The sequence below is a fragment of the Anoplopoma fimbria genome, chromosome 19 (assembly GCF_027596085.1).
Source record: "Anoplopoma fimbria isolate UVic2021 breed Golden Eagle Sablefish chromosome 19, Afim_UVic_2022, whole genome shotgun sequence".
NCBI lineage: Eukaryota > Metazoa > Chordata > Actinopteri > Perciformes > Anoplopomatidae > Anoplopoma > Anoplopoma fimbria.
The window spans coordinates 17527500-17533499 of record NC_072467.1 but is presented as its reverse complement, the minus strand read 5'-3'; positions in this window follow the sequence as shown (position 1 = coordinate 17533499).

Here is a 6000-nt window from a genome sequence, read left to right as displayed (position 1 = left end):
TATACTGTGCCCTGCCCGGGCATCTCATCTCCACCTGTCCGTCACTGCCAAAAGACCGGGCTCAGCAGTGAGACTCGGGGTCCTGCTTGCTGAGCCACGCCCCCTCCGTCCCCGTTCCTCTCTCTTCACGCTCGCTGCTGGATGCCACTCTTCTGTTCCTCGGTCATCCCCTTCCCGTATCGGTCCTTGTGGATTCGGGAGCGGATGAGAACTTCATCGACGCCGTTTTCGCATCTCAGGTTGGCATCATTTTAGAACAGTTACCCTCTCCCCTAAATGCTAACGCCTTAGATGGCCGCCACCTGGCCCTTATTACTCATCGTACTAAGCCCCTTGAATTAATTGTTTCTGGTAATCACCATGAAACACTTCAGTTTCATGTCATCCGGTCTCCCCTTTCTCCCCTGGTCCTGGGTCACCCCTGGCTCAAGCGGCACAACCCCCATTTCGATTGGTCTTCTGGCAAGGTGGTGAATTGGAGCACTTTCTGTCATTCCACCTGCCTTCAGTCTGCCCTGTCTCCAGCAGAGGGAGGTGTTTCCTCGCCCCATGTACCCCCCGACCTCTTCTTGGTTCCTCCAACCTATCATGACCTAGGAGAGGTGTTTAGCAAGTGTCGTGCGCTCACCCTGCCTCCTCATCGCCCCTATGACTGCCCCATTGATCTCCTCCCCGGCGCCCCTTTGCCCAGTAGTCGCCTGTATAACGTGTCCCGTCCTGAGAGGGAGGCCATGGAGAAGTACATCAAGGAGTCCCTTTCGGCCGGCATCATAAGACCCTCCTCTTCCCCTGTTGGTGCAGGTCTTTTTGTCTCCAAGAAGGACAAGTCTCTTCGTCCATGCATCGACTTCAGGGGACTCAACAACATCACAATCAAGAACAAGTATGCCCTACCCCTCATCAGTTCCGCGTTCGAGCCACTGCAGGGCGCTACAGTCTTCTCGAAATTGGACCTACGCAATGCCTACCACCTGGTGCGTATCCGTGAAGGGGATGAGTGGAAGACTGCTTTTAACACCCCCCTCGGCCACTTTGAATACCTTGTCATGCCCTTCGGTCTCACTAATGCCCCTGCCGTGTTCCAGAACCTTGTAAACGACGTCCTCCGGGACTTTCTCAACCGCTCAGTTTTTGTCTATCTAGACGACATACTTATTTTTTCTCGCAACCAGGAGGAGCACTGCCAGCATGTCCGACAAGTTCTTCAGCGGCTGTTGGAGAACAAACTATATGTGAAGGCCGAGAAGTGCGAGTTCAGTGTCACCTCTGTATCCTTCCTTGGGTTCATCATAGAGAGCGGACAAGTGAGGACCTGTCCTGAGAAGGTCAGTGCTGTGACAGACTGGCCCATTCCCAATTCTCGCAAGAAACTGCAGCAGTTTCTTGGGTTTGCAAATTTCTACCGGAGGTTCATCCGTAATTACAGCAGGGTTGCAGCCCCTCTCACTCGTCTCACCTCTCCTGCCCTCCCATTTGCCTGGACACCTGGGGCGGAGACTGCCTTCTCTGACCTCAAAAGACTTTTCTCGTCGGCCCCCATTCTCATCCGTCTGCCCCCTCTCCCCCCGGCCGTTCCCCCCCTCCTCCCCGTCTGATTGACGACCACCCCGCTTACACCGTCCGGCGGTTGCTGGACATTCGTCGTCGGGGCAGGGGGCATCAATACCTCGTGGATTGGGAGGGTTATGGGCCAGAGGAAAGAAGCTGGGTTTCGCGGGGTCTCATCCTCGACCCCTCCCTCATCCGTGACTTCCATCTGGCTCACCCAGAGAGGCCTAGGCCGCCTAGAGGCGTCCGTTGAGGGAGGGTACTGTTGTGGTCACAGCAGTTTGCTGTGTTTTTCCACCTCCTGGGTCTGCCACTCCTCCTGTCTGTCTCACTTCACACCTGGACCTGCTCTGCAATCATGCTCACCTGGTCTTCATCTCCAATCAACTCCCCTTCATAAGCCCTTGGATTCCCTGCTGTCGGTGCCAGATCGTACTCCGCATTATGCCAGACCTTCCAGCGTTATCCCCCGGACTGATTTCCCATTGCCGACCCTGCCTGCCTGTCTGGACTTACCTGCCTTGCCTGTGCCCCGGTCAACGACTCAGCTTTCTGTCCCCGACCCGGAGTTTAACCGCCGCTTCCTCTGATTTCTGTCTGCCTGATCCCCTGCCTGTTTCCCTCTGTGAGTCGTATCCTGCCTGTCTGTATGCTGAGTTCTCTGCTTTAAATAAAGCGCCAGAACTGTATCCGTCTCCTGGTCGTCCTGCTTTTGGGTCCACACCACACACACCGTGACAAAAATAGGTCCAAGAACAGACCCCTGTGGAACTCCGTGACTAACCCTGGTTTTCATCGAGCTTTCATTGTTTACATATACAAACTGAGATCGGTCTGATAAATACGACTTAAACCAGCTAAGTGCGGTTCCTTTAATGCCTATAAGATGCTCCAATCTCTATAATAGGATTTGGTGATCAATGGTATCAAATGCAGCACTAAGGTCTAGCAATACAAGTACAGAGACAAGTCCTTTGTCTGAAGCTATTAGAAGGTCATTGGTAATTTTCACCAGTGCCGTCTCTGTGCTATGATTCATTCTAAATCCTGACTGAAAATCCTCAAATAAACTATTGTTATGCATAAAGTCACAGAGCTGATTTGCTACTGCTTTCTCAAGGATCTTAGAGAGGAACGGAAGGTTAGATATAGGTCTATAGTTAGCCAACACCTCTGGATCAAGAGTAGGTTTCTTAAGAAGAGGTTTAATTACAGCTAGTTTGAAGGCCTGTGGTACATGGCCCGTTAGTAAAGACAGATTGATCATTTCTAATAAAGAATTGCCAATTAAAGGTAAAACTTCCTTAAGCAGCCTAGTCGGAATCGGGTCTAAGAGACAGGTGGAAGGTTTAGACTTAGAAATAGTTAAAGTCAATTGTTGAAGGTCGATGGGAGAAAAGCCATCTAAATATATTTCAGGTTCTACAGCTATGGATTGATCAGTACTGGTTGAGGGCAGTAGATTATACATTTTTTCTCTAATAGTTAGAATCTTATCATTAAAGAAGTTCATGAAGTCACTACTACTGAGGTTTATAGGAATACACGGCTCAACAGAGCTGTGACTCTCTGTCAGCCTGGCTACAGTGCTGAAGAGAACCCTAGGGTTGTTCTTATTTTTCTCTATTAATGCTGAGTAATAGGCTGCTCTAGCATTACGGAGTGCCTTCTTATATATTTTAAGACTGTCTCGCCAGACTAACCGCGCTTCATCCACATTGGTGGAACGCCATATCCTTTCAAGTTTTCGCGATATTTGCTTTAAATCGCGTGTTTGAGGATTATACCATGGAGCAAACCTCCTTTCTTTTATTAGCTTCTTTTTTAGAGGAGCTATAGAGTCTAGTGTCATTTGCAGTGAGCATGCAGCACTATCAATAAGATGGTCAATCTGAGACGGACTAAAGCTAGCGTAGGAGTCCTCTGTTATATTGAGCAATGGTACTGAATAAAACCCTGAAGAAATCGCTTCTTTAAATTTAGCTACAGCATTATCAGATAGACATCTAGTGTAGAAACTTTTGCCTAATGGCGTACACTCTGGTAGAAAAAATTCAAAGGTTATTAGATAATGGTCCGATAAAAGAGAGTTCTGTTGAGAGACAATTACATTTTCTATTTCAATACCATATACCAGAACAAGGTCGAGGGTATGGTTAAAACAGTGAGTCGGTTTATGTACACACTGACAGAAGTCAATAGAATCTAATAATGAACTAAACGCAGTACTAAGGCTATCATTATACACATCCACATGAATATTAAAATCCCCTACAATAATAACTTTATCTGTCTTAAGGACTAAACTAGATAAAAACTCTGAGAATTCAGATAGGAATTCAGAATACGCACCTGGTGCACGATACACTATAACAAATAAAATTGACTTTAATGCTTTCCCGCTCGGGTTTGAAAGACTAAGAACAAGGCTTTCAAATGAGTTGTAATTTAATTTAGGTTTAGGGTTTATTAATAGGCTTGAGTCAAAGATAGCTGCTACTCCACCTCCTCGGCCTGTGCCTCGAGGAATATGAGTATTAATATAACTTGGAGGAGTTGATTCATTAAGGCTAACGTACTCTTCATGACACAGCCAGGTTTCAGTAGGACAAAATAAATCAATATGATTATCTGATATTAAATCATTTACAAGTACACCCTTAGATGACAGAGATCTAATATTTAAGAGTCCACATTTAATTGTCCTGTTTTGATGCACTGTTGCATTGGTTGCCTTAACTTTTATTAAGTTATTTTGTATAACTCCTCTTCTGTTGACTTTAAATAATTGAAGTGGCCGTGGGGCAGACACAGTCTCTATAGGGTTTTGGGTGGGTAACTGCTCTAAAGGAAGCGCAGAGAAGTGTGAAAGACTGCGACTCTGCTTCTGCTTCCTGGTCTGAACTCTGGGTCATGGATTAGGTCCACTAATGAACTGGGTCAGATTTCTAGAGATGAGATCCGCTCCATCCAATGTAGGATGAATGCCGTCTCTCCTAATCAGACCAGGTTTTCCCCAGAAAGTATGCCAATTGTCTACGATTGTTTGCAGGACACCACCTCGACAGCCAGCGGCGGAATGATGACATGCGGCTATACATCTCATCATTGACCAGATTAGGGAGAGGGCCAGAGAATACTACGGAGTCCGACATTGTCTTTGCGTACGAACACACCGATTCCACGTTCAATTTAGTGACCTCCGAGCGACGTAATCGGGTGTCATTACCGCAGACGTGAATAACAATCGTACTGTATTTACGTTTAGCCTTAGCCAGCAGTTTCAAATGGGATTCTATGTCGCCCGCTCTGGCCCCGGGGATGCAGTTAACTATGGCCCCTGTCTTCGCTAACTTCACGTTTATCAGAATGGAGCTGCCGATCACCAGAATTGGTTTCTCAGCGGGTGTGTCGCTGAGCGGGGAAAACCGGTTAGAAACGTGAAGCGGTTGGTGGTGACCCGTGTGCTTCGACATAGAACTATGCTTCCTTCAGACAGTCACCCAGCCTCCCGGCTGCTCGGGGGTTGCCGGGGGACGGCTAGCAGGAGCTACGTCTGGTTGGCCCGCCCCGACTATGGGGGTGGGCTGGCTAACTGCAGTAGCTAACGACTGAGCTTCAATGGTGCGGAACCGGGCCTCTAACTCACTGAGCCTCGCCTCCAACCTAACAAACAAACTACATTTGTTACATGTACCCTTATCAGTAAAGGAGGCAGAGGCATGGCTAAACATGAGACACACTGAGCAGGAGGGAGAAGGAGAGAGAGAAGGAGAGAGGAGCGCCATCGCTAGCTGCTAAGCTAAATGAGGCTAGCTAGCGTTAGCAGAACTGAACAACGTGTAAACTGTTGGTTTAAGCGAAAAGTCACTGAATTAAGATGTGATATGAGTGTTCAAGTGATTTAAATGTAAAACAGGTAATTAGCCGCTATAATAAAGAATGTCACACAATTCACTAGTTTTCGCTGGAGCTGCGAAAAGTACGCTATCAACTACGCTGAGAACCGGAAGTGAGGCAACACGCTTACCGCAGTACGTCAGCACGTCAGCCTTGGGAAGAAGCCAACAGAACCACATCATCTGCAAAAAGCAGGGATGCGATTCTGAGGTCCCCAAACCGGAAACTCTCCTCCCCCGGCTGCGCCTTGAAATCCTGTCCATGAAAATAAACAGGATTGGTGACAATGGGCAGCCCTGGCGGAGGCCAACACGCACTGGGAACAAGCTCGACTTTGTGCCGAGTATCCGGACACAGCTCTCACTTTGGTCATACAAGGACCGAATAGCTCGTAGTAACGAACCAGGTACCCCATATTCCTGCAGTACCCCCCACAGGACTCCCCGAGGGACACGGTCGAAGGCCTTCTCCAAGTCCACAAAACACATGTAGACTGGATGAGCAAACTCCCATGCACCCTCCAACAGACCTGCAAGGGTAAAGAGTTGGTCC